The sequence below is a fragment of the Salmo trutta genome, chromosome 7 (assembly GCF_901001165.1).
Source record: "Salmo trutta chromosome 7, fSalTru1.1, whole genome shotgun sequence".
In the NCBI taxonomy this organism is placed as follows: domain Eukaryota; kingdom Metazoa; phylum Chordata; class Actinopteri; order Salmoniformes; family Salmonidae; genus Salmo; species Salmo trutta.
In genome coordinates this window covers 13,014,958-13,042,252 of record NC_042963.1, presented here as the reverse complement: position 1 = coordinate 13,042,252, position 27,295 = coordinate 13,014,958, and the positions used below count along the sequence as shown (strand labels likewise).

Sequence of the window (27,295 nt, the reverse complement as noted above, 5' to 3'; positions counted from 1 at the left end):
GCAAGTTCTAGGAATCCCTTTGTGTGCAATTTAGGATGTGCATTGCTCTCTTCTGAAAATGTTCTCCTCTGACGATGTTCTTCTGAAAATGTTCTCCGCTGACGATGTTCTTCTGAAAATGTTCTCCGCTGACAATGTTCTGAAAATGTTCTCCGCTGAGATTGATATCAAGTAATTAATCTCAGTCAGTATGTTTATTAAATTCAGTTACAGTATTTATAGTTTGGGCAAGTAGTCGGACTTTGGCTATGGGTACCCAGAAAAATGTCCTCCAGAGAGATGTCCTATCCCTGTATGTGGACTTTGATAGGCGCAGACGGGGAAGTACAGTATCTCCCAGACACGACCAGTCTATGTTTGTTTGGATTCTCTCTGACACCGTGCTTTGGGCTGAATTAATTTATTTTGGCCTGCCTCCACCACATCATCCTCTGACCCAAGCCTCTAAATATACTCCTAACCCATGGACAAATAGCCTGATAGGAATTTTAAATATGGAATCCAACGTCATAGAGACAGAAATGAATGCAACATTAATTAAAATTGAAATCGTCCCCTAACGTCTAGATAATCTTAGTTATTCCGCAATGGTTTATTGCATCAACATTCTCGAGTCACATAGACCAACATGATGTTATGAGAATGGCATAGTGTGGGTAATGCTAGTCTACAACATCTTTTGATGCTCAGTGAAAACTTTCATTTTAATGATACATAATTCTAACAAGATATTCATACCTCAAATTCCTCTTGGTTTCAAGTCCCTAACAGGCCTAAAAAGGGTACTACACCCTGTTATCAGAGGTCTATGTATAGGAGTGTTGGTTTTGGCACAGCAGATAACCCAGACACAGAGCCATCACAATAGATATTCCCAGACAGCTCAGACCACCACCAGGTTACAGAGGTCACTGGGAGGGCAAAGGTCACAAATGCCTCACATGCCTCACAAACACTGCTTCTGGGACTCACTCTTACTCTGACAGAAGGTAATATCCACTTTCTATCACTTTACTCTGGGTTCCAAACACTAATGGCATTTTGGCAGGAGATTTATATGGACTGTTAGAAAACCAAAGCGGAAAGGAGACCTCTTCCAGCCAGAGCCCATTTTCCAGAGAGATTGTTAAGTGAAGTGTTGGGTGACTGGGCCTTTACTGAGGAATCACACCTCATTACTGAGCTTGTCTGTTTGTCCTCTTAATGACCCGAAACACAGCTAGCTTACCTTCTATGTCAGGGTGAGGTGATGGAACTTTACACAAACAATAAAAGTTATGTACTGTGATGAAGCACACCATTATGGCATGCTCTAAATGTCCCTTCAAGTTTTTTTTGTACATATACCGGCTCTTAGATATTGGCTGAATTCCATTGTGATTACTTTTTGCAGGATTTCACACAATGCCTTTCCAACAAGTATGGATGATAACGGTGGTGAAGATGGCTCATTATAATACAATATCTGTTCCAGATATCAAAATGAGTCATAAATAACATATCTTATAATGAATCACATTCTCTTGATCATTATCCAAACACACAACTACAGTCACTACTACAGCGGAAATATGACGTTCTGTTTTATGTACACTAGTCGTCTCAGTCTGTCATTTTGTGCAGTTTTCCCATGAATATCATTTGATTATCAAAAGCAGCTGCCAGGGACATCAGTGGATCTGGATCACAAAGAGACAGAAACCTACTCTCTCACAGTCACTCCTCTTTTATCTGTGGTCGTTGCTGTCCCTCTGCCATCCTGTCTGTTAGTGAGTGTTCTCTTTTAAACCACATGGTCTGGTGTAAAGGGAGAGAGAAGAGAACATTGTCAAAGAACTAAAGAACACAATAGGGGGGGGGGGGGGGGAGTCCTGAATACGCCTCATGCATTCAAATCTAATCTGGAGAAAATAAACAACGTTGGTAAAAAAGATTACATTACACACTGAACATCAACAAACAGATAATGAGAAAATAATGTCCCTCTGAGCATGGATTACAAAATTATGGATGATCATTTTATCCACTCACTCAGGTTTTTTCAGTCCTTTGTTTTAACCTAATCACTGTGAATATTACTACTTGTGTTCTGTGTGATCTTGACTTAGAGATCAGTCCCCTTTCTTCAATAGATAATGTCCTTCTTGGGAGAGAGCTGAAACCTTTGATGGTGAGAGTGGAGGTAAAGTCACATCTTCTCTTCCATCATCTGGCTGTTCCACCTGTTGTGAACAGACACCAGAATTTAGTATTTTTTTGTATATATTAGGATCCCATTAGCTGCTGCTGAGGTAGCAGCCACTCTTCCTGTGGTCCAGACAGGACTAAAACAGTATTGCATCACAACAAAACCCAACAACAGCCTACATCAGCTGTCCCCAACCTTTTCTGAGTTGATCACTGTCTGAGTCAAAACGCAAGCCGAATACAACAGGTGTAGCTTACAGTGAAATGCTTAACACTTAACCAACAATGCAGCTTTAAGAAAATACCCCCCCCCCAAAAAAAAGTAAGATATAAGAAAACCCCTCACATTAAAAAAAACATGAAAAATAAGCATATGTAACATTAACCAATTAAAAACAGTTATGTAGCAATGAGGTTTGTGCAGTAGGCTATAGGCTCAATACATTATCATTGCATATTAGCTACGCTTGAATTGACCTGCCAATATTGTTCTTCTCAGACCATTTAGAAATTATATTTCAACATTTTAGGTAAATGATCACACTGGTAATAGATTATTTGTTGTATTACTTGTGCCACACAGCTGAGTGAGCATAAACATTTGCCAATTTGTTACTGGACTGATGGCCTGAATCTGATGGTCAGTCTGAAGGGAGGGAGGGAGCAGTGATGAAGCTGCCTCTCACCCGCCTCACCGTCCCTCCTCTCCCCTCCTCTCTCCCTCTGCCTAGAAAAGGAGACACAGTCTTCCAGCTGATGGCGAAACTCAAGTCGCACTGCATTACTTCTGCCTCATGCAACAATTCATATTGTTACTCATATGACCAGAGAAAGAGAAATATTTCTCAATATGAAAAAAGATACAAGCCGCAAATAATAACAGGGACAGATCTAAATTTACTGGGGAAGGGGGGGTCCAAAATAGGGGAGGGTTGTGTTTTTTTTGGGGGGGGGCACAGGGGAGGGTAGTACGTTTTTTCCCTGGTTTACATTTGCTCTTCTGCTCGTATTTTCCCAATAAACAATGGCTATACTTACTTTTGATATTACCCTAATAAAGTTTAGAAACGTTGGTGAAGGTTTGGTATGGTGTGGCTATTATTAAGCTTTAGCTACTGCAGGCCGATGATATGAAAAGCAGTGCGCCCCGGCGCTCTAACTGACTTCAACATTTGAACTTAAGGTGAGGAAAACTGTTTCAGGCCTACCAGAGTTACTTCTATAATCGAACAATATAATGCTTATCTTTAGAAAAAATATTCGGATCGAAAATGTGTGAATTACCCTCATTCTGTAAATCTATACGTGTATAGTAGACGCAGTAGCCATCTAACATAAAGAAATACATGTTGGTGTCGTAGCATGACGCCTGCATATCTCTATATCTCTGGGGTTAGGCCTAAGCTTCTCTTCCTTTATATGTAGTGCATTCGGAAAGTATTCAGACCCCTTGACTTTTTCCACATATTATTAAGTCATAGCCTTATTCTAAAATTGATAATACCAGATAATGACAAACAAAAGCAGGTTTTTAGACATTTGTTCAGGGGGAAGAGGAAAAAGCCTAGTGAGGCTGCTTCGTGCTTCATAATATTGACTTGAGTTCAAGAGAGAATATGTGGATGTCTGGCTGCTCAGCCTGGTCTCACAGACTAGGCGTAACATAATATATGAAATCCAACACACTCAAATTAGTATGGTATGTTATGTTTGGTATGGTTACATAAGACAGAAGGTTACTTAAGGATAAAACGAAAGGAGGGTGGTTGATCGGGGTGGATGGGTAGGTGTATATCGCAAACGTCTGGCAATCCAAAGGTTGCGTGTTCAAATTTCATCACGGACAACTTTAGATTTTTATCTAATTAGCAACTTTGCTACTACTTACTACTTTTTACCTACTTTGCAACTACTTTGCATGTTAGCTAACAATTCCCCTAACTGTAACATTAGCCCATCAACCTACGTCCTAACCTTAATCCTAACCTTAACCTTTAGCCTAGCTAGCCACCCTGCCAAAGTTAGCAACAACAAATTGGAATTTGTAACATACATATTTGAAATTCGTAACATGTTGTAAGAATTGCAATTAGTAGCATATCATACTAATTGTAATTCATAGCATTTCATATGAATTGAAATTGGTATCATACAAAATGGATGATGGATATCCACAAATTAATACATTCCATACCAAACGTAACATATCATGCTGATTTGAGTGTCCTGGATTTTCATTTACTATGCTACGTCTACCCCTGAGTCCAGGTTGGTCTGCTGAGATTGTTGGTCTCTGCCACTCTGATTTCTGTCACTCTGCTCATACCTAGTCCTGTTTGATGCAGTATATATAGCCCTGTCCCTGACAAGAAAGGTACAATGGATGTTATTGGAACAAAACCAAACCCAGATGGCAATCAAGGTGCAATACATGGAAAACACTGTATGTGCCATATACAGCGCACTTGGAAGTATTCAGACCCCTTGACTTTTTCCACATTTTGTTACGTTACAGTCTTATTCTAAAATGGACAAAATTGTTTCCCCCCTCATCATACTACACACAATACCCCATAATGACAAAACAGTTTTTCATAAATTTTTTGCAAATTAAAAAAATTAAATATCAAATTTATGCAAGTATTCAGACCCTTTACTCAGCACTTTGGTGAAGCACCCTTGGCAGCAATTACAGCCTCAAGTCTTCTTGGGTATGATGCTACAAGCTTGGCACAACTGTATTTGAGGAGTTTCTCCCATTCTTCTCTGAAGACCCTCTCAAGCTCTGCCTTGTTGAAGGGGGAGCATCGCTGCATTTTCAGGTTTCTCCAGAGATGTTCAATCGGGTTCATGTCCGGGCTCTGGCTGGGCCACTCAAGGACATTCAGAGACTTGCCGGAGACTTGACACTCCTGTGTTGTCTTGGCTGTGTGGTTAGGGTCGTGTTCCTGTTGGAAGGTGAACCTTCGTCCCAGTCTGAGGTCCTGAGTGCTCTGGAGCAGGTTAATAATATTTAGGTGTCTTTTGGCAAACTCGAAGCAGGCTGTCAGCTGTGGGCCTTTATATAGACAGGTGTATTCCTTTCAAAATCATGTCCAATCAGTTGAATTTACCACAGGTAGACTCCAATCAAGTTGTATAAACATCTCAAGGATGATCAATGGAAACAGGATCCACCTGAGTAGCAAAGGGTCTGAATACTTATGTAAATAAGGTGTTTCTGTTTTTTATTTTTAACACATTTGCAACATATTTCTAAAAACCTGTTATCGCTTTGTCATTAGGGGGTATCGTGTGTAGATTGATGAGGAACATGTTTCATTTAATCCATTTTTGAATGTGGCTGTAATGTAACAAAATGTGGAAAAAGTCAAGGAGTCTGAATACTTTCCAAATGCACTGTATACACTACATGACCAAAGGTATGTGGACACCTGCACATCTTATTCCAAAATCATGGGCATTAATATGAAGTTGGTCCCCCCTTTGTTGCTATAACTGCCTTCACTCTTCTGGGAAGGCTTTCCACTAGATGTTGGAACATTGCTGCTGGGACTTGCTTCCATTTAGCCACAGAGCATCAGTGAGGTCGAGCACTGATGTTGGGCGATTAGGCCTGGCTCTCAGTCGGCCAGTTAAGTTCGTCCACACCAATCTTGACAAACCATTTCTGTACGGACATTGCTTTGTGCATGGGGGCATTGTCATGCTGAAACAGGAAATGGCCTTCCCCAAACTGTTGCCACAAAGTTAGAAGCACAGAATTGTCTAGAATGTCATTGTATGCTATAGTGCTAAGATTTCCCTTCACTGGAACTAATGGGCCCCAGACCATTATTCCTCCTCCACCAAACTTTACAGTTGGCACTATGCATTGGGGCAGGAAGAGTTCTCCTGGTATCTGCCAAACCCAGATTAATCCGTCGGACTGCCAGATGGTGAGGCGTGATTCATCATTCCAGAAAACAAGTTTCCACTGCTCTAGAGCCCAATGATGGTGAGCTTTACACCACTCCAGCCAACACTTGGCATTGCACATGTTGATCTTAGGCTTGTGTGTGGCTGCTCGGTCATGGAAACCCTGTTATGAAGCTCCCGATGAAGAATGCTGATTTTGCTTCCAGAGGCAGTTTGGAACTCGGTAGTGAGTGTTGCAACCACTCGGCATTCCTGTTCTGTGAGCTTGTGTGGCCTACCACTTCGCGGCTGACCCGTTGTTGCGCCTAGATGTTTCCACTCCAAAACAACAGCACTTACAGTTGACAGGGGCAGGTCTAGCAGGGCAGAAATTTGACGAACTTACTTGTTGGAAAGGTGGCATCCTATGACGGTGCCATGATGAAAATCACTGTGCTCTTCAGTAAGACCATTCTACTGCCAGTGTTTGTCTATGGAGATCGCATGGCTGTGTGATCGATTTTCTACACCAGAAGAAACGGATGTGGCTGAAATGGCAACATCCACGAATTTGAAGGGGTGTCCACATAACTTTGTATATATATACTGTACCTGTAAAAAGTTTAGACACGCTGTCACATCCTGACCATAGTAAGCTATTATTTTCTATGGTAGAGTTGGTCAAGGCGTGACGGGGGTTTTCTAGTTTAGTTTTTTCTATGTCATGTTCTAGTTTTGTATTTCCATGTTGGGTTGTTCTAGTTTTGTATTTCTATGTTGGGCTTTGTTTGGGATGATCTCCAATTAGAGGCAGCTGGTCATCGTTGTCTCTAATTGGAGGTCATATTTAAGTTGGTGTTTGTCCCACCTGGGTTTGTGAGAGATTGTTTTTGAGTTGTGTATGTTTCACCTCTGCGTCACAGTTTGTTGTTTTTGTTAGTTAGTTGATTGTTTATGTGTCGCATAGTTTCACACTGAAAATAAAATGTGGAACGACACACACGCTGCACTTTGGTCCGCCTCTTCCTACGACAACCGTGACACACGCCTACTCATTCAAGGGTTTTTCTTTATTTTTACTAAAAAGTGTGAAACAAATCAAAATCAATTTAAGATTTTAGAGTCTTCAAAGTAGCCACCCTTTGCCTTGATGACAGTTTTGCACACTCTTGGCATTCTCTCAACCAGCATCACCTGGAATGCTTTTCCAACAGTCTTGAAGGAGTTCCCACATATGCTGAGCTGTTGGCTGTTTTTCCTTTACTTTGCTGTCCAACTCTTCTCAAACCATCTCAATTGGGTTGAGGGCGGGTGATTGTGGAGGCCAGATCATCTGATGCAGCACTCCATCACACTCCTTCTTGGTCAAATAGCCTTTACACAATCTGGAGGTGTGTTGGGTCATTGTCCTGTTGAAAAACAAATGATAGTCCCAATAAGCGCAAACCAGATGGGATGGTGTATCGCTGCAGAATGCTTTGGTAGCCATGCTGGTTAAGCGTGCCCTAAATTAAAAATGTTGCTGGTGACACTGTCAAGCACCCCCACACCATCACACTTCATCCTCCATGCTTCACAGTGGGAACCACACATGCTGAGATCATCTCTTCACCTACTCTGCATCTCACAAAGACACGGCGGTCGGAACCCAAATTCTCAAATTTGGACTCAACAGACCAAAGACAGATTTTCATCGGTCTAATGTCCATTGCTAGTGTTTCTTGGCCCAAGCAAGTCTTTTCTTCTTATTGGTGTCCTTTAGTAGCGGTTTCTTTGCAGCAATTCAACCATGAAGGCCTGATTCACACAGTCTCCTCTGAAGAGTTGATGTTGAGATGTCTGTTACTTGAACTCTGTGAAGTATTTATTTGGGCTGCAATTTCTGAAGCTCTAATGAACTTATCCTCTGCAGCAGAGGTGACTCTGGGTCTTCCTTTCCTGTGGCGGTCCTCATGAGAGTCAGTTTCATCATAGCGCTTGATGGTTTTTGCGACTGCACTTGAAGAAACTTTCAAAGTTCTTAAAATGTTCCGTATTGACTGACCTTCATGTCTTAAAGTAATGATGGACTGTCGTTTCTCTTTGCTTATTTGAGCTGTTCTTGCCATAATATGGACTTGGTCTTTTCCCAAATAGGGCTATCTTCTGGACCTTGTCACAACACAACTGATTGGCCCAAACGCATTAAGAAGGAAAAAAATTCCACAAATTAACTTTTAATAAGGCACACCAATTGAAATGCATTCCAGGTGACTACCTCCTGAAGCTTGTTGAGAGAATGCCAAGACTGTGCAAAGCTGTCATCAAGGCAAAGGGTGGCTACTTTGAAGAAGCTCAAATATAAAGTATATTTTGATATGTTTAACACTCTTTTGGTTACTACATGATTCCATATGTGTTATTTCCTAGTTTTGATGTCTTCACTATTTTTCTACAATGTAAAACATAGTAAAATAATAAAGAAAAACTTTGAATGCGTAGGTGTGTCCAAACTTTTGACTGGTACTGTATACTTAAAAAAAATTAAACCATATAATTATAGAGATAAACTGAAAATACCAACATGTGAGAAATACTGCACTTTTTTTATTAATGTTTCAATGGAACCATCAAAAATTATACAATTATTTAATACAAAAGACATTTCACCAAAATCAAGGTTTCATAATTATTTGCACTCCTCATTTTGTACATTTACATTTTAGTCATTTAGCGAACGTTCTTATCAAGAGTGAAAGCATGCATTTCATTTTTTTCTTTTTTTCTTCTATGTACTGGTCCCCCGTGGGAATCGAACCCAGGCTCTACCAACTGAGCTACACTTAGTGCAACCACCTCTGGCAAGGATAACAGCATGGTCTTTTCCTGTAATGTTTGACAAGGTTAAGGAACACATTTGGAGGGATTTTGGACCATTCCTCTATGCAGATCCTTTCAAGATCCTTCACATTCTTGGGTTTGTGCTTATCAACAGCCCTATTCAACTCAGACCACAGGTTTTTGATTGGATGGAGGTCCGGCGACTGAGAAGGCCATGGTAGAACATTGATTTTGTTGTCACAGAATCATTTCTGTGTGGCTCTTGAGGTATGTTTTGGGTTATTGTCTTTTTGGAAAGTCCACTTACGGCCAAGTCCCAGCCTTCTGGCAGACGCAACCTAGATTGCCCGCCAAAATTGCCTGATCCTTGGTGGAATTCATTATGCCATCAATCTTAATCAGTGCCCCTGGACCTCTGGAATTAAAACAGCCCCAAAACATCACTGACCCACCACCATATTTCATTGTGGGTATGAGGTGCCTCTCCTTGTATGCATTTCTGTTTTGACGCCAAACATGCCAATGCTGTATCTGACCAAAACGTTCAATTTTGGTCTCATTTCTTCTGGCAACCCTTCCGAAGAGCCTGTGGTTGTGGAGGTGGTGTGTGATGGTGCTTTTTGAAACCTGGTGACCCCAAGATGCCACCAAGACTTGCAATTCTTTCAATGTGATTCTTGGGGATTTTGTTGCTTCTCTCACCATCCTCTCACCATCCTCCTCCCTATCCTGGGGGGAAAAATGCATTTGCGTCCTCTACCCATGAGGTTTCCAACACTTACATATCTTTAGATTTTTTTAAATAATTGCCCTAACAGTGCTCAGTGGTATATTCAATCGTTTGTGGATTTTTTTGTAGCCAGTATAGTTCCTTAAGACTTAGAACAACTTAAATAAGTGGAATTTAATTCCTGGTTTTGGTAGATGTTATTTATAATCATCTTTAAGGGTGCCATCAATTGTGAAACCTTGATTTGGAGGACATTGATATTGAATTACAGTAAATCAATAAATTATTTGTGGGTTCCATTGAAACATTAATAAAGTACAGTATTTCTCACATGTTGGTATTTTGAGTTTATCTGTATAATTATATAGTTTATATATTTTTAAGTATTGTTTCTGCATTGCAGTCAGGGGTGGCAGTAATTTTGGAACCCACAGTATATATTAAAATATGAATATCATCCAGTGGACACCTAAGCCTATAGGTCTTTGCATGCAATGCCCTGATGCATTTAGTGTTCAAATCTCTGACAGCTGAACTGTGAGGTGGACAATTATTGTTTTAGGAAAGTTGCCTATAAAGTTTGTCACATGCTACACATCAAAAAATAAGGAATAGTGTTTTTGTTATTTGTTACAGGCTGTTTTTAAGGACACGTAAATGTGGCTCATTTGGCCAACATTCCACATTTATTGATGACGCTGGCTGCAGCAGGTAGGATCTGAATGCATATGGATGTCCATTCAATTTCTCAAATGTCCGGTAAATTAAAATGTTCCCTGTCATGTCCAGTGCCCAAAGGAAACTTTGAAATGGATTGATGTTTTTATGAAGATTTTAGAATATTCACATTAAAATCTTTCTCCAATTGGATGGAAACCTAACTACAGACACCTTAAAGACTCTGGTAAGTGTGCTAGTCCAGTGTCACTTTGATTATGCTGCACGTCATGGTTCACCAGCAGCCCCAAACATCTAAAGAATAAGCTACTAACCAAACAAGGAAGAATTGTACTTAAACGCTCCCCTCATACTCATCTAGAGGTTGAGCATTTTTGAATCTCTCTGTATCTGTGATGTGTCTGTATCTATGTAGTTGTATATGTATTTATGTAAAAAAAAAAAAAAAAAAATGGGGACCACAGTGGAAACAAGTACCCAACTTTATTGTGCAATCCCGGTCACTTAAAAAAAATCTTTGTGTATATAGTGTATTATTTTTTTTTACTGACAAATAAAATCAATAAATCAATCCAAACTGTGCAGCGGCCAATTGATGACTGGAAAGAGACATCTGTTACAAAACACAAAAAAGTTGAATAACATTCGGAGATTGTCAAGCCAAGCCTTCGATACTGGTTAAGCCTACAAGGTAGGAAGGGATGTATTTTCTGTTTGCTGAGATTGACATAGTCTATTTATTGTGGTATTGAAAACCCAAATCATGATATTGAAGTGCCTGAAGTCGGTATGTATCGGTTGTGTGGTGCATGGACACAGAAACCTGTTGGTGGAACATTTGTTGCATAGATTTTATATAATTATAAATATGGCATCATAATGTTGAAAATGTGATTTCCCCCTGGCTGATCATTGTCTGCAGCCAGCTCTGATTGTAGTGTAATGAAACAAGCAGGGAGACTGAGCTCATCAGTGGTGGTTGGTGAACCCTCAACCTACTGGCTCATAGCCCTACGTGGCATCGACTGTGCCACAAAAGTGGCAAAGTCGATATCCATGTTTATAAACACAGTTGTTATTGGTGGTCGTAATAATTATTTTGAAATAAATCTATGAGGGGGAGGGTGCTCCATTCATTTTACAGTACAAGGGGAGGGGGGTGCATTTTTTATGACACCTTGAGTGAGACCAGGAGTTCTACCTTCAGACACATGAAATGATTCAAAATGGGAACACTTTGCCTTCCTGGCACTAGGGCTGCTGAATCAAGTGCACCTACCGTCAACAGAGCGAAACAAATACAAAAAATAGGAACGCAAGGCTTTCTCTTTTGATTTTTTACATAAATGTTTGGTGATACACTAGGAATGTACAATGTAAAATCTACAATACAATAATATTACAATGTGTGTTTGTGCCAATGTGTTTGGCTCTTCACAGTCTACGTTGTGCTATGAGGTGTTTTATCTGGGTTTTTTAATCCGATTTTCATTTAGTCTTGGCTCTATGTAGTACTGTGCATTTCCCAGAGTCTGTTCTGGACTTGGGGTCTTTGAAAAGACCCCTGGTGGCATGTCTTGTGGGTTATGTATGGGTGTCTGATCTGTGTGTTAGCTGTTTGAACAGACATTTTGGGGGGGAGGGAGTTCATACCGTAATGTTACCAAATCCACCTGTAATCAGAAAAAAATTGCACTCACATTTGCCGACCCTGAGAGTGGCAACACAGATGATAACAGCGCACATGGGAAAATAGAGCTTCTAATCTGATGTGATCAAAGCTAAAAATTGCTACAAGAAAGTAAGAGAGATTTATCAGGATAAAGGTAAGACCCAGATGCAGACGGTGTCAAAGTAACAATGTTTATTACAGCAACAGAGGCAAAGGTACAGGACGGCAGGCAGGCAGGCTCAGGTCAGGCAGAGGTTGATAATCCAGAGATGGGGCAAAGGTACAGGACAGCAGGCAGGGTCAGGGGCAGGCAGAGTGGTCAGGCGGGCTCAGGGTCAGGACAGGACAGGAAAGGGTCAAAACCAGGACGAGAAAAGAGAGACTGGGGAAAAGCAGGCGCTGATACAAAAACTGCTGGTTGACTTGACAAACAAGACAAACTGGCAACAGAGAACACCGGTATAAATACACAGGGGATAATGTGGAAGATGGGCGACACCTGGAGGGGGGTGGAGACAATCACAAAGACAGGTGGAAACAGATCAATGTGTGGCAGAGAGTAAAGACTATTGTTTCTACAGTAGTTGAGGTGTCCACGTTCACTGGCTGCACATCATTTCAAAAGATTGACCAGTGACTAAAGTGACCGCCCTGGAGCTGTGTGGAAGAGCAGGGCAGATCAGCTCAATCAGACCACACAACTGAAAAACATTCATTCTGCCAATGAGAGGATTGGATTACATATTCTTCAAAGGCATTCATGCTTATGATTGGACAAGACAGATTAATTGTCAAATTGAATGTCCTTTAGTCTCACATTGAAAACTCATTCTTGTTACAGTTATTGTTTTTTTTCATGGCATGTCTTCTCGTTATCGTCATCAGTTTTCATCAGGAAAAAAAAGTTTGTTGATTAATATTTTTTCGTCATAGTAATTGCTGACGAAATGAACACTGGTCTATCAAAGGTAAAACAGACAGGTCAAAGGTCAAATCCACTAGTCCGGCATTTGGTCACAGGCAGAGAGAGCAAGTAATGAGTATTGATGGGGAGCTGAGACATTAACAGTAAGATTCAGATATCAGGCTTTTCAGAAAATGTAGCTCATGTTCCCCTGCTCCTGAAGAGCTATATAACTATGTATAGTTTGGATCAAGACATTTTGCCAATGGTAGGAGCATGATCAGTGGCATGCTGATTCAATGCCAATCACAGACTAATTGCTCTCTCGGTCTGATAGTGTTATTATGCAGAAGCTTCAATAGTACTAATATTAGCACAGTTTATATGTGCCATCTAGCAAAGTACAGCCATTATTGTAATGGTAATATTGTTTATCAATAGGTCAATACTTCCATAGCCAGGTAGTATATATAGCATTTCAAATCGATGTGATGTTTCCCCACATTTATGCTGACCCAAAGATGTACTTCTATACACAGAGCGACAGCACACAAGCACACAGCACATTAGTATTCAAAACAGCCAGTGGCTGAAAATGTCTCTGAATTTCAACATCATGTTCTTTATTTTATTATTCCTGCTTTTAAATTCAGCAAGGTTTAGATACACAACACTAGAGAGAGAGCCCTTCTGTCGGTTGAAAAAGACTTATCCCAAAAAACACCATCCACTAATAATGTTAATGTGAATACTGCTGGAATGACATCGTTGTAAAGGGTGAGTACAAACAAAACAACACTTTTGACAATTCGGTATAATGAACTAAGTGTTGTTTTATTGGGAGTAAACAACAACAGAGAACAGCTTCCAATGTGCTTTGTTTTATCCATTGAGCAGACACAGTTGTACAGTAAACAGGAGGCATAAAGCTTCATGTAGTCCTATCAGACATTACACTTGACAGTGTAACAGCTGGCATAGTGCCTCTGGCGTCTAATGATTACAGCTTTTGAATATGGGGCCCTGTGGGGCCACAACCCCAGCAGATACATACAATACAGCTGATGAGCGATCAGATGAGATGAGAGTATATTCTACATGAACTCCTGTTAGGCTCCTGCTAGAGATATTAATCTGTTGAGTGGAATTGGATAAGGGGGAGCATCAAAAGCAAAGCCAGAGTCTTATCAAGGAACAAACCGGCTGCTGACTGTATGAGACTGAGGCTGTCTGCCTGCCTCTGTCAGTCAGAGTGAAAGAGAGAGAGACTCAGCCCAGAGATGGGGAACTCCATATGAACTCAATGCAGAAATAGATATATAACTATAACTTTATAACTAGATAAGGCTGATGAATATTCAGTATATTAAGAACCATGATGAGTTCAATGACTTTGGAAACAGACATCTGCATGTACAAACCCTTTAAAGCCTTTGTGCATTCTTGGAATTAGTGGTGACTTGAGGAACAATGGAGTTCCTAGTCAATGGTTCCAATTTGCACCTTTGGTTAGTTGAGGGGTTCTTGGAGGAACCTTTAATGGTTTAATGTAGCAACAGGTTCCTGGAGGAAACCTGGAGTGGATGTGTGGCTTAGTAGGGGCGTGGATTTAAAATAGATATTTTTTGGCCACCCGTTAGATTAAATGTTATTCCTGTTCATCTGTTCTGTTTTATTGTCATCACATGTTAAGGTTGAACACTGACAGTTTTGGACCTTCAATGAGGCTAACAAAGGTGTAAAAACTCCTCAAGAGCCTATGCAAATCCTAAAGTTGAAATAGTTACCACTTTATTAATGTATGTAATCAGCAAAGTTAATATTAAATATTGCAGTGTACAAACTTAAAATGATGAACAGGAATGACATTTACTGTCACGACTTCCGCCGAAGTTGGTCCCTCTCCTTGTTTGGGTGGCGTTCGGCGGTCGACGTCACCGGTTTTCTAGCCACCACCGATCCACTTTTCATTTTCCATTTGTTTTGTCTTCATTGTACACACTTGGTTTCCATTCCCAGAATTATGTTCCTTATTTAACCCTCTGGTTCCCCCCATGGTTTTGTGTATGTTTGTTCATTGTAAGTTGGTCTGTATTTGTGAGCTTGACTATTTTCCTTCGTGGAATATTTGTTGTTTTGAGTGAAGTTACATGAATTATTCATCTCTGTGTCCTGCGCCTGACTCCGCCTTACCTGCTACACCTAGACACCTTACATTTACGCTAAAGGGTGACCAAAAACGAACTCTCTGAAAAGCCGTGCCTCCGATATGACAGGCCACCTCTACAATATAATAGGGCTATATCAACACAGACAGGTTATCAACACCATAAGTCTACCACTACATAAACACAGAAAGCATGAAGTCTATAAAGAAACCATTGAGATAATTGGCAAAGAAAAGACAGGGAACGACTTAAAACCAACAACATGCACTCTTAGAAGTGATGGATTCTGGGTACTAACTCCTAAACTTGGGAAAGGGTTAAAGCGTTTGGCCAGTAGCAATGTTCCCAGGCAGCCATTGTTCCCAGGCAGCCATTGTAAATAAGAATTTGTTCTTAACTGACTTGCCTAGTTAAAGACAGGTTAAATAAAAAATAAAATAACAAAATGATCAGGTATCCTATTGAAATATTTAGTGAAATATTTAGTGCTAAGGGTCTACACCAGAAGTTAATGGTTATCTGTAGGAGGAAGGTATATAGTATGTGCAATTAAACTTGGAATGTACTGAGTGTAGGGAAAGCAATCACATGTGGCAGGCACTGATAAGGGGAGAGAGCCATGGATTAGTGATCAAGGGGGTCGAGATCAGGTCAGGTCACGTTAAGGGAGAAAGAAAAGTTTATGGCCCGTATCACTTAGTGTCCTGCCTAGCAGTAAAGATACAATGTTTGTACAGATGTGTAGAAGGAGACTCAGCCTAGGAGGAAGAGTTAAATATCAGTGCTTGTGTGAAAAGTTTTTTGTCTAATGCAGCTGTATTGACCCTCTGGGAAGAATAAACTTGGTTGACCTTTCATAGCGTCCGTTGAGTTTTTACTCTGATATTTAGAACTTAACAGAAGTAAAGGTGCCTGGAAGAATCTTTTGGGCTAATCTTCCTGGGGTCCAGCTAAATTAATTAAGGCAGTTTATACAATTTTAAAAACATTAAAATACATTCACAGATTTCACAACACACTGTGTGCCCACAGGGCCCTACTCCACCACTACCACATATCTACATTACAAATTCCATGTGTACATGTGTGTATGTTATCGTGTGTGTGTGTGTGTGTGTGTGTGTGTGTGTGTGTGTGTGTGTGTGTGTGTGTGTGTGTGTGTGTGTGTGCATGTGTCTGTGGCTATGTTTGTGTTCCTTCACAGTCCCTGTTGCTATTCCATAAGCTGTATTTTTTAAATCAAATTTTACTGCTTGCATCAGTTACTTGATGTGGAATAGAGTTCCATGTAGTCATGGTACTGTGAGCCTCCCATAGTCTGTTCTGGACTTGGAGACTGTGAAGAGACCTCTGGTGGCATGTCCTGTTTGGTATGCACTAGTTCAAACAGAGAGCTCGGTGCATTCAACATGTCAATACCTCTCATAAATACAAGCAGTGATGAAGTCAATCTCTCCTCCACTTTGAGCCAGGGGAGATTGACATGCATATTATGAATATTAGCTCTCTGTGTACATCCAAGGGCCAGCTGTGCTGCCCTGCAATTTTCCTAAGTCCCTTTTGTGGCACCTGACCACACGACTGAACAGTAGTCCAGGTGCGACAAAACTAGGGCCTGTAGGATCTGCCTTGTTCATAGTGCTGTTAAGAAGGTAGAGCAGCACTTTATTATGGACATACTTCTCCCCATCTTAGCTACTGTTGTATCAATATGTTTTGACCACTGTTATTCCAAGTAGTTTAGTCACTTCAACTTGCTCAATTTCCACATTATTTATTACAAGTTTTAATTTGTCCCAAATACAAAGCTTTTAGTTTTAGAAATATTTAGGACTAACTTATTCCTTGCCACCCACTCTGAAATGAACTGCAACTGTTTGTTAACCTCACTAGGGTAGGGGGCATTATTTTCACCTCCGGATGAAAAGCGTGCCCAAAGTAAACTAGGATATGCATATAATTAGTAGACGTGGATAGAAAACACTCCAAAGTTTCTAAAACTGTTAAAATAATGTCTGTGAGTATAACAGAACTGAAATGGCAGGTAGAAACCTGAGAAAAATCCATCTAGGAAGTGGGATTCTTTTATGTTTGTAGTTTTCCATTGACTGCCTATACAGATTCCATTGACTTAGGACTCAAATTGCACTTCCTATGGCTTCCACTAGATATCAACAGTCTTTAGAAATTGTTTCAGGCTTGTATTCTCAAAAATGAGGGAGTAAGACCACTCTGAATGAGTGGACACTGCAGTGTCCCAGAGGTTTTTCATGCGCACGACCGAGAGCGCGCCTTTTTTGTTTTCCTTTTATATTGACGAAGCTTTTGTCTGGTTGAAATATTATTGATTATTATGACTAAAAACAACGTGAGGACTGATTATAAACATCGTTTGACATGTTTCTATGAACTTTACTGATACTTTTGGGATTTTTCGTCTGCCTGTTGTGACTGTCTTTGAGCCTGTGGATTACTGAACAAAACGCGCGAACAAAACTGAGGTTTTTGGATATAAAGAGGGACTTTATCGAACAAAATGAACATTTATTGAGTAAATGGGAGTCTTGTGAGTGCAACCATATGAAGATCATCAAAGGTAAGTGATTCATTTTATCGCTATTTCTGACTTGTGTAACTCCTCTACTTGGCTACTTGGCTCGTAACTGTTTGTAATGATTTGTCTGCTGGGCGCTGTTCTTAGATAATCGCATGGTATGCTTTCGCCGTAAAGCCTTTTTGAAATCTGAAACCGTAGTTGGATTAACAAGAAGTTAATCTTTAAACCAATGTATAACACTTGTATGTTTAATGAATTTTTATAATGAGTATTTCTGGTTTTGAATTTGGCGCTCTGCAATTTCACTGGATGTTGTCCAGGTGGGACGCTACCATCCCACACCCCCTAGAGAGGTTAAGTATTGTAATCTTTTCAGTCACTGTAGTAGCTGACATGTATAGTGTTGGGTCATCCACATACTGTCACGTCCTGACCAGTAGAGGGTGTAGTTGGGTCAGAACGTGGCAGCAGAGTCTGTGTGTTTTTTATTGTTTCATTAATTTTGGCCGTGTGACTTCCAATCAGGCACAGCTGTAGAGGGTTGTGGCTGATTGGGAGTCACACATAAGTTGCCGACTTTGCCTTGTGGGTTTGTGGGTAATTGTTCTTGTCATTGTGCTTGTACCTGACAGGACTGTGTTGGCTGTCAGTTTTTGTTGTTTTGTAAATTGCATAGTGTTCGTTTAATTAAATATGATGAACCCTAACTCCGCCGCATTTTGGTCCACTTCTTCCTCAGACAGCCGTGACAGAATTACCCACCACCAAACCAGGACCAAGCGGCGGATGAGAAAAAAGGAGGAATGGACATGGGAGGACGTCCTGGATGGCAAGGGAGCCTACACCTGGGAAGAGATCCTGGCCGGAAGGGATCGCCTCCCATGGGAACAGGTGGAGGCACTCAGGAGAGCGGAGGCAGCTGGACAGAGGAACCACCGGGAACGTTTCCGAGGTACACGACTAGCGTTCAAACCCGAGAGGCAGCCCCAAGATTTTTTTTGGGGGGGGCACACGGGTAGTTTGGCCAGGCCAGGAAAGAGTCGTAAGCCAGCTACCCGTGACTACAGGGAGGTGCGTATGAGGTGGAGGGCGCCATGTTACGCCATGGTACGCACTATCTCGCCTATATGGACGCACAGCCCAGTTCGCCCAGTACCAGCGCCCCGCAGGTGCCAGGGCAAGGGGAGCATCGAGCCGGAAGGGGTGATGCCAACCCTGCACTCAAGACCGCCAGTGCGCCCTTTCGGTCCGGTGTTTCCCGCTAGACGCACTAGCATGGAGGTGCGTGTCTCCAGGCTGGCAAGTCCAATACCAGCCCCACGCATCAGGAGTCTAGTGCGTCAGCCCAGCCTCGCCAGTCAACAGTCACCAGAGCTGCCCGCCAGTCAACAGTCGTCAGAGCTGCCTGCCAGTCAACAGTCGTCAGAGCTGCCCGCCAGTCAACAGTCGTCAGAGCTGCCCGCCAGTCAACAGTCGTCAGAGCTGCCCGCCAGTCAACAGTCGTCAGAGCTGCCCGCCAGTCAACAGTCGTCAGAGCTGCCCGCCAGTCAACAGTCGTCAGAGCTGCCCGCCAGTCAACAGTCGTCAGAGCTGCCCGCCAGTCAACAGTCGCCAGAGAGGTCAGACTGCGCTGAACTGCCGGAGTGGCCAGACTGCGCTGAACTGCCGGAGTGGCCAGACTGCCCTGAACTGCCGGAGTGGCCAGACTGCCCTGAACTGCCGGAGTGGCCAGACTGCCCTGAACTGCCGGAGTGGCCAGACTGCCCTGAACTGCCGGAGTGGCCAGACTGCCCAGACTGTCCCGAGCTGCCAGACTGCCCAGACTGTCCCGAGCTGCCAGACTGTCCCGAGCTGCCAGACTGCCCAGACTGCCCCGAACTGCCAGACTGCCCAGACTGCCCCGAACTGCCAGAGTGGCCCGACTGCCCGGAACGGCCAGAACCGGAGCCACCTCCTGATATAGGTGGGTTGGGGAGGGGGGGTGTAGCACAGTGCCGCCGGTGACGGCAGCCACCCTCCCTTCCCTCCCTTATTGTTTAGGTGTTTTTTTTGTTGGGGATTTTCTGTGTTTTGTGTAGGTGCATTTCGGGGTATGCACCTTTGAGGGGGGGGGGGGTACTGTCACGTCCTGACCAGTAGAGGGTGTAGTTGGGTCAGGACGTGGCAGCAGAGTCTGTGTGTTTTTTATTGTTTCATTAATTTTGGCCGTGTGACTTCCAATCAGGCACAGCTGTAGAGGGTTGTGGCTGATTGGGAGTCACACATAAGTTGCCTACTTTGCCTTGTGGGTTTGTGGGTAATTGTTCTTGTCATTGTGCTTGTACCTGACAGGACTGTGTTGGCTGTCAGTTTTTGTTGTTTTGTAAATTGCATAGTGTTCGTTTAATTAAATATGACGAACCCTAACTCCGCCGCATTTTGGTCCACTTCTTCCTCAGACAGCCGTGACACATACATGGACACACTAGTAAAGATTAGTAAAGATTTAAAAAACTAATGGGCCTAGACAGCTGCCCTGGGGAATTCCTGATTCTACCTGGATTATGCTGGAGAGGCTTCCATTAAAGAACACTCTCTGTGTTCTGTTAGGTAAATCTTTATCCACAATATAGCAGGGGGTGTAAAGCCACAACACATATTCTAACAAAACAGCCCCCACAATCTTTGTATCATCAATTTCTCTCAGCCAATCAGTCATTTGTATAAGTGCTGTGCTTGTTGAATGTCCTTCCCTATAAGCATTCTGAAAGTTTGTTGTCAATTTGTTTACTGTAAAATAGCATTGTATCTGGTCAAACACACATTTTCCCAAAAGTTTACTAAGGGTTGGTAACAGGCTGATTGGTCTCCTATTTGAACCAATAAAGGGAGCTTTACCATTCTTAGATAGCGGAATTACTTTTGCTTCCCTCCAAGTCTTGGGGCACACACTTTCTAGTAGGCTTAAATTGAAAATATGGCAAATAGGAGTGGCAATATCGTTCACTATTACCCTCAGTAATTTTCCATCCAAGTTGTCAGACCCACGGTGGCTTGTCTTGGTTGATAGACAACAATTATTTTTTCACCTCTTCCACACTCACTTTACGGAATTCAAAATTACAATGCTTGTCTTTCATAATATGGTCAGATATACTTAGATGTGTAGTGTCAGTGTTTGTTGCTGGCATGTTACGCCTAAATTTGCTAATCTGGCCAATGAGCCATCTGATTCAATGAATGATGGAGCTGAGTTTGCTTTTTTCCCCAGCATTTCATTTAAGGTGGTGCAAAGCTTTTTACTATCATTCTTTATGTCATTTATCTTTGTTTCATAGTGTAGTTTCTTCTTTTTATTCAGTTTAGTCACGTGATTTCTCAATTTGCAATATGTTTGCCAATCGGTTGTGCAGCCAGACTTGTTTACCATACCTTTTTCCTCATCCCTCTCAACCATAACACTTTTCAATTTCTCATCAGTCCATGGGGATTTAACCGTTTTTACAGACATTTTCTTAATAGGTGCACGCTTATTTGTAACTGGAATAAGCAATTTCATAAATGTGTCAAGTGCAGTGTCTGTTCCTCATAACACACCACTGACCCAAAAATATTATTTACAGTTGAAGTCAGAAGTTTATATATACTTAAGTTGGAGTCATTAAAAGTAATTTTTCAACCACTTCACAAATGTCTATAGTTTTGGCAAGTCAATTGGAGGTGTACCTGTGGATGTATTTCAAGGCCTACCTTCAAACTCAGTGCCTCTTTGCTTGACATCATGGGAAAATCAAAAGAAATCAGCCATGACCTCAGAAAAAAAATTGTAGACCTCCACAAGTCTGGTTCATCCTTGGGAGCAATTTCCAAATGCCTGAAAGTACCACGTTCGACTGTACAAACAACAGTATGCAAGTATAAACACCATGGTACCACGCAGCCGTCATACCGCTCAGGAAGGAGATGGGTTCTGTCTCCTAGAGATGAATGTACTTTGGTGCGAAAAGTGCAACTCAATCTCAGAACAACAGCAAAGGACCTTGTGAAGATGCTGGAGGAAACAGGTACAAAAGTATCTATATCCACAGTAAAACAAGTCCTATATCAACATAACCTGAAAGGCCGCTCAGCAAGGAAGAAGCCACAGCTCCAAAACCGCCATAAAAAAGCCAGACTACAGTTTGCAACTACACATGGGGACAAAGATCGTACTTTTTGGAGAAATGCCGAAGAACACCATTCAAACCGTGAAGCATGGGGATGGCAGCATCATGTTGTGGGGGTGCTTTGCTGCAGGAGGGACTGGTGCACTTCCCAAAATAGATGGCATCATGAGGTAGGAAAATTATGTGGATATATTGAAGCAACATCTGAATCAGTCAGGAAGTTAAAGCTTGGTCGCAAATGGGTCTTCCAAATGGACAATGACCCCAGGCATACTTCCAAAGTTGTGGCAAAATGGCTTTAGGACAACAAAGTCAAGGTATTGGAGTGGCCGTCACAAAGCCCATACAAAAACTTGTGGGCAGAAGTGAAAAAGCGTGTGCGAACAAGGAGGCCTACAAATCTTCTCAGTTACACCAGCTCTGTCAGGAGGAATGGGCCAAAATTCACCAAACTCATTGTGGGAAGCTTGTGGAAGGCTACCCGAAACATTTGACCCCAGTTAAACAATTTAAAGGCAATGGTACCAAATACTAATTGAGTGTATGTAAACTTCTGACCCACTGGGAATGTGATGAAAAAAATAAAAGCTGAAATAATTCATTCTCTCTACTGTTATTCTGACATTTCACATTCTTAAAATAAAGTGGTGATCCTTACTGACCTAAGACAGGGAATCTTTACTAGGATTAAATGTCAGGAATTGTGAAAAACTGAGTTTAAATGTATTTGGCTAAGGTGTATGTAAACATCCGACTTCAACTGTACATCAACAACATAGTAATCACTACAAAACGTATTATATGACCTAATACACTATATTAGAACCAGACTTTTGAACTTTGGTTTTCCTCGATATGGCTACTATATTGTGATCACTACATCTGATGGCTCTGGATACTGCTTTCAAGCAAATGTCTGCAGCATTAGTAAAGTTGTGATCAGTACAAGGTGATGATTTTATTCCTGTGCTGTTTGTAACTACCCTGGTAGGTTGACCAATAACCTGAACCAGGTTGCAAGCACTACTTACAGTTTGAAGCTTTTTCTTGAGTGGGCAGCGTGATGATAGCCAGTCAATATTTAAATCACCCAGCAAATATACCTCTCTGTTGATGTCACATACATTATCAAGCATTTCACATGTTATCTAGATACTGACTGTTAGCACTTGGTGGTCTATAGCAGCTTCCCACCAGAATGGGCTTTAGGTGAGGGAAATGAACCTGTAGCCATATTACTTCAACAGTATTTAACATGAGATCCTCTCTCATCTTTACAGGAATGTGGTTCTGAATATAAACAGCAACACCTCCACCATTGGCATTTCTATCTTTTCTGTAAATGTTATAACCTTGTATTGCTACCACTGTATCATCAAATGTATTATCTAAGTAAGTTTCAGAGATAGTCAGAATATGAATGTCACTAGCAAATTATTGATTTCATGACCGTTGTTTCATATGTTAATGTGGGCAATTTTGAGCACTTTTCTACTGAGGTGCTTACTTATTTTTATTGCTTTACTGGGAAGCTTAGCAGAAGTAGATATGCTCATGTTATTTATGTTAGTGCAGGGTGAGCTGCACACAGTGGACAGTATAAATCTGGTTCATAGGCACATGATTTATCCATACAATAGTTGTAGAATCAGCAGAGGCATTCAGGACAGTTAGAGGGACATAAATTAGGTTACTTACATTGTGTCTACCATCGCCTCTGGTGTAATGTACATTTGCTGAAGCATTATGCTAACTTTGCGTCACAATGGTAGGGATTAGCTGAGCTGGGCTTGAGTCATTGATAGGCCAGTTTCTCAACGCAGCCTTATAATGCTGTGAAAGGATCCAGGAACCCAAATGATTTGAGTGGATCCCATCCTCCTTATAAAGTGTGTTTTGTTTCCAAAAAGTATCGTAATTGTCAACAAAAGTTACACCCATTGAGCTGCAACAATCACGTAGCCAGTTGTGAAGGGAAAGAATCCTGCTAAAGCGTTCAATGCCACGATTCAGAGAGGGCACAGGGCCAGATATGATGGGTCTTTTGTTAGTGTCTAGCAGAGAGTCAATCAGCTTTTAAAATCCAGTTTCAACTGTTCAGAGCTGCTCTTCATAACATCATTAAAACCCACATGGATTACGATAGAATCAATTTCCATGTCCTGATATAGTACATTTGGGAGCAGCTTAGTAATGCCATTTACTCAAGTTCCGGGGTAGGACATTGTTTTTGCTCCAGGAACGGTCACATTTCATACCATGGAGCTGCCCAAAATCACGGCTGATGAGAATGACAAGGAAATCCGCCCACTCCCATGTTTCACAGGATTGGGAGAACCCTTTATGGACGGGTGAGAGGCAGGATAACTAACCTGGTGCAGGCCTCTGACAGATGGAAAAGCCCCGCTCGATCCAGAACAGGGACGGAAGGTTGCCGATGTTGACTTAGAAATCATAGCAGCAGGCACTGCGGTCGCAGACACAGGCACCCTCAGCGACGAAGGTGCAGGAAGATCAGGCTCCAGGACGGCGAAACTATTTGTTGTTTGTATCTGCTCCGGGCTTCTTGTTGGGAGTGTAGACTGCTTTATGGGAGGCCGCTGTCTTTGGCTTCCACGGCTCGTGACATGCAACCATCGTTGATTGCCTTGCTTCTCTTGCTGTGCTCCTTCGATTATGCTATCAAATGGGGGAGCTCCGGGCAACACTGGCCAGTCGGATAACGACAAATGACAAGGCGGAGATGCATCCAACAAGAACGAACGCCGTCCAGCCACCAGACTATAAAATGTAAACATTCTACACTGCGTTTTCCCCAGTTTCTTAAGTAGGCTGGCGACCTGCGTGATCAAGTAAGCCACCTCAGACCTATAATCCTCGGCAAGTAAACAATTGCCACATTGGAACTCCGAGTTATCCGGTTTGTCCTTGAACAAAGCGTAGTAGATACAGCTCCTACAGCGCTGGAACCGTTCATTTATTTCTCCAGACAAAGAGGGCTCCATTGCAAAACTCATCTGGTACCAACTTTGTTAGCTTGATGGCTAGCAGCTTAGCGACTACAGTCAAGCAGGCTTCAACCTGTCTGTTAAGCGGTAAGAAATAGCGGTCCTAGCTGTTAAAAGCTAACCGCGTCACGGAATTCAGTATTCGGTATTTGTATTTAATGATTAGCGGTTTTGTTTTAATAAAAAAAATAACACACCAAGCGTTTTCCAGCGTATAACGTTCAGCTGCGCACTCCGATGACGTATGAATGACTGCCGGAAATTTCTTGACTGCCGTTAGGTATGCAATGACTAGCATGGCAAGAGGAACTGATGATGATTCCATTAATTCCATTCCAGCCATTACAATGAGCCCGTCCTCTCCTATAGCTCGTCCCACCAGCCTCCTCTGGGCTGAATACCCCCTCAGATAAAGTCCTCAGGGCTGTCCTCTTACAGGGCCCTGCAGAACAGAACAGTGTGTGTCTGACAGAGTGACAAGGTCACATGCGGTACTTTAGTTGTGGAGATAATGGCTAATGGTCAGAATTGGTTTAATCACATGGAGATGACTGCCTTTAGCAGTCCAAAACGTCTGTATGTGCGCACACATGGTGGGAAAAGTGTGCTGACAATAAGAGAGTATAAACTATGTACACTAGGAGTCTAGAATGACTGTGCCGTTGCACCTCAACCCATGTGTTCACACTAAGAAATACTGTCCCGTGTTCCAACTTGAGTGTGTGTGATCCTGTATATCCTGTCCCTTGTTTAAATGAAATGAGTACATTCCTAATAACACAGACCTGTTAATTGACTCAGAGAACAGTGTTCTCAGAGAAGGACCCACAGGCGAGCTGCAGTGTAAAGCCACTCTGCAAGCATGCGTAAAATGCATTCCTCAAATGCGTTGTTGTGTGAGAGAATATGCTACATGCTCTCAGTGCCCTGCCTGAATCCTTTCCTACTTTGCAATCATTCAAAGTGAAGGCTCAGCACTGTGTGTTGATGTGCATTAGCTCTAATGGTCTCATTACTTTAAAACACTCCAAAGGGACACAGTGTCACCCACATACGCAGACACCGGCACACATGCATACTCACGCAGACCCACACAAGATGCCTCTGGCCACGTTTAATAACTCCAACAAAAACTGGCAACGGAAGCCCATAAGCTTTTTAAGTCATTTCGCCACACACGAGTGTGAATTCTAATCATTAGTCAGTGAGAAGACGGCTTTATGTGATGTACAAATGGATTCTCCCTCTCCTCTCTAAATCCTCTCATGTGCCTCCAAGCTCCCCCACGCGCCTGTTTCCAAGTTACCCACCTACAGCCACTGCCAATCGGCCTTAATTGCCTCACATTTAAAGGGAGAGCTGAGACACAGAGCTAGCTAGCCGCCCTCGCGTCTCTCACACTGAGCTTACTCTGCTACCACGGAAGAGAAAGCACTCCACCTGGATATCAGAGAATGAGAGAGAAACAGAGAGCACACCGTGTACCCAACCCAGAGTGAAACTTCACTCCCCCCAACAAAAGAGGCAGGCATCCCTCAATGATATGAAACCAGTGTATTGTTTGGTTTCATAACTGTATCGAACAAAGCCATACAAGTTACGCCTCTGTCTGTGTCCTCCTGCAGGACTATGAAAAGGACAATGTAAGGATGTCAATACAAACTTTGAAACGCCTTGCTAAGGTTCACAAAAACAAGTCCATACAAAGCAAAAAGAGAGAAAGAAAGAGGGAACTTCTAGTGATTAACACCAGCATTCTCTACTCACCCTTGTTGAGCTTGTAAAGGAGGGGGTGTCTCCTGTTTCTCCGTGCAGGCAATTACTCCACTGTTGCTCCTTGTGCACTCTTCCTTTGTTGCAGCTTAACACAAACGCATCCTCATCCCAATGAATTGATCTAAATCAACAGCTCACGAGGGAGAGAGGAGGGAAGGAAACGCAGAATAAGAAAAGAGCACTCTTCCCAAGTCCTCTGCACTGTATCCAAGCGGTTAGAGCTCAGCGAGAGTGTGAGTGAGAGAGAGAAGGAGAGAGCTAGAGAGTTGAAGTGAGGGAGTGAGAGAGAGAAGGAGAGAGCCAGAGAGTTGAAGCGAGTGAGGGAGTGAGAGAGAGAGAAGGAGCGAGCCAGAGAGTTGAAGCGAGTGAGGGAGTGAGAGAGAGAGGAGGGTAGCTAGTGTGTACACACTAGAGTGTGTGTGTTTCCTTGTGTTTGTGTGTGTGTTTCAGCGTGTGTTTCTGTGTGTTTCAGTGTGTGCTATGGGTGCATTCCTCATATGTTGTCTGAAGCAGAAGCCACAGAATTAGCTGCTGTTACACGAACAAGGGATTCTCTGCTCTCCGGGGGAAAGATTTCTGCTCAGTAACTTTGCTGAAGATCCCCTTGTGTGAATATGACCTTCTCTTTCTCCTTAACATCTCTCTCTCTCTCTCTCTCTCTCTCTCTCTCTCTCTCTCTCTCTCTCTCTCTCTCTCTCTCTCTCTCTCTCTCTCTCTCTCCCTCTCTCTCTCTCTCTCTCTCTCTCTCTCTTT

The 27,295-nt window shown here is 42.3% G+C and overlaps 1 protein-coding gene across 2 annotated transcripts in view; it reads right to left on the bottom strand.

The window, feature by feature from the left end:
* Positions 1–26,841, bottom strand: part of LOC115196957 (protein shisa-like-1a) — a 69,259-nt gene extending 42,418 nt beyond the window's left edge. Inside the window, exons 1-3 of one of the 2 annotated variants that reach the window (XM_029758023.1) lie at positions 26,534–26,841; positions 2,032–2,222; positions 1,707–1,797 (exon numbers count right to left, since the gene is read on the bottom strand). The gene's annotated coding sequence lies outside the window, so the exon portion shown is untranslated. The remainder of the gene's footprint in view (positions 1–1,706; positions 1,798–2,031; positions 2,223–26,533) is intronic. The other variant, XM_029758021.1, reaches the window with a different exon arrangement.
* Between the last annotated feature and the right edge of the window lie 454 nt (positions 26,842–27,295).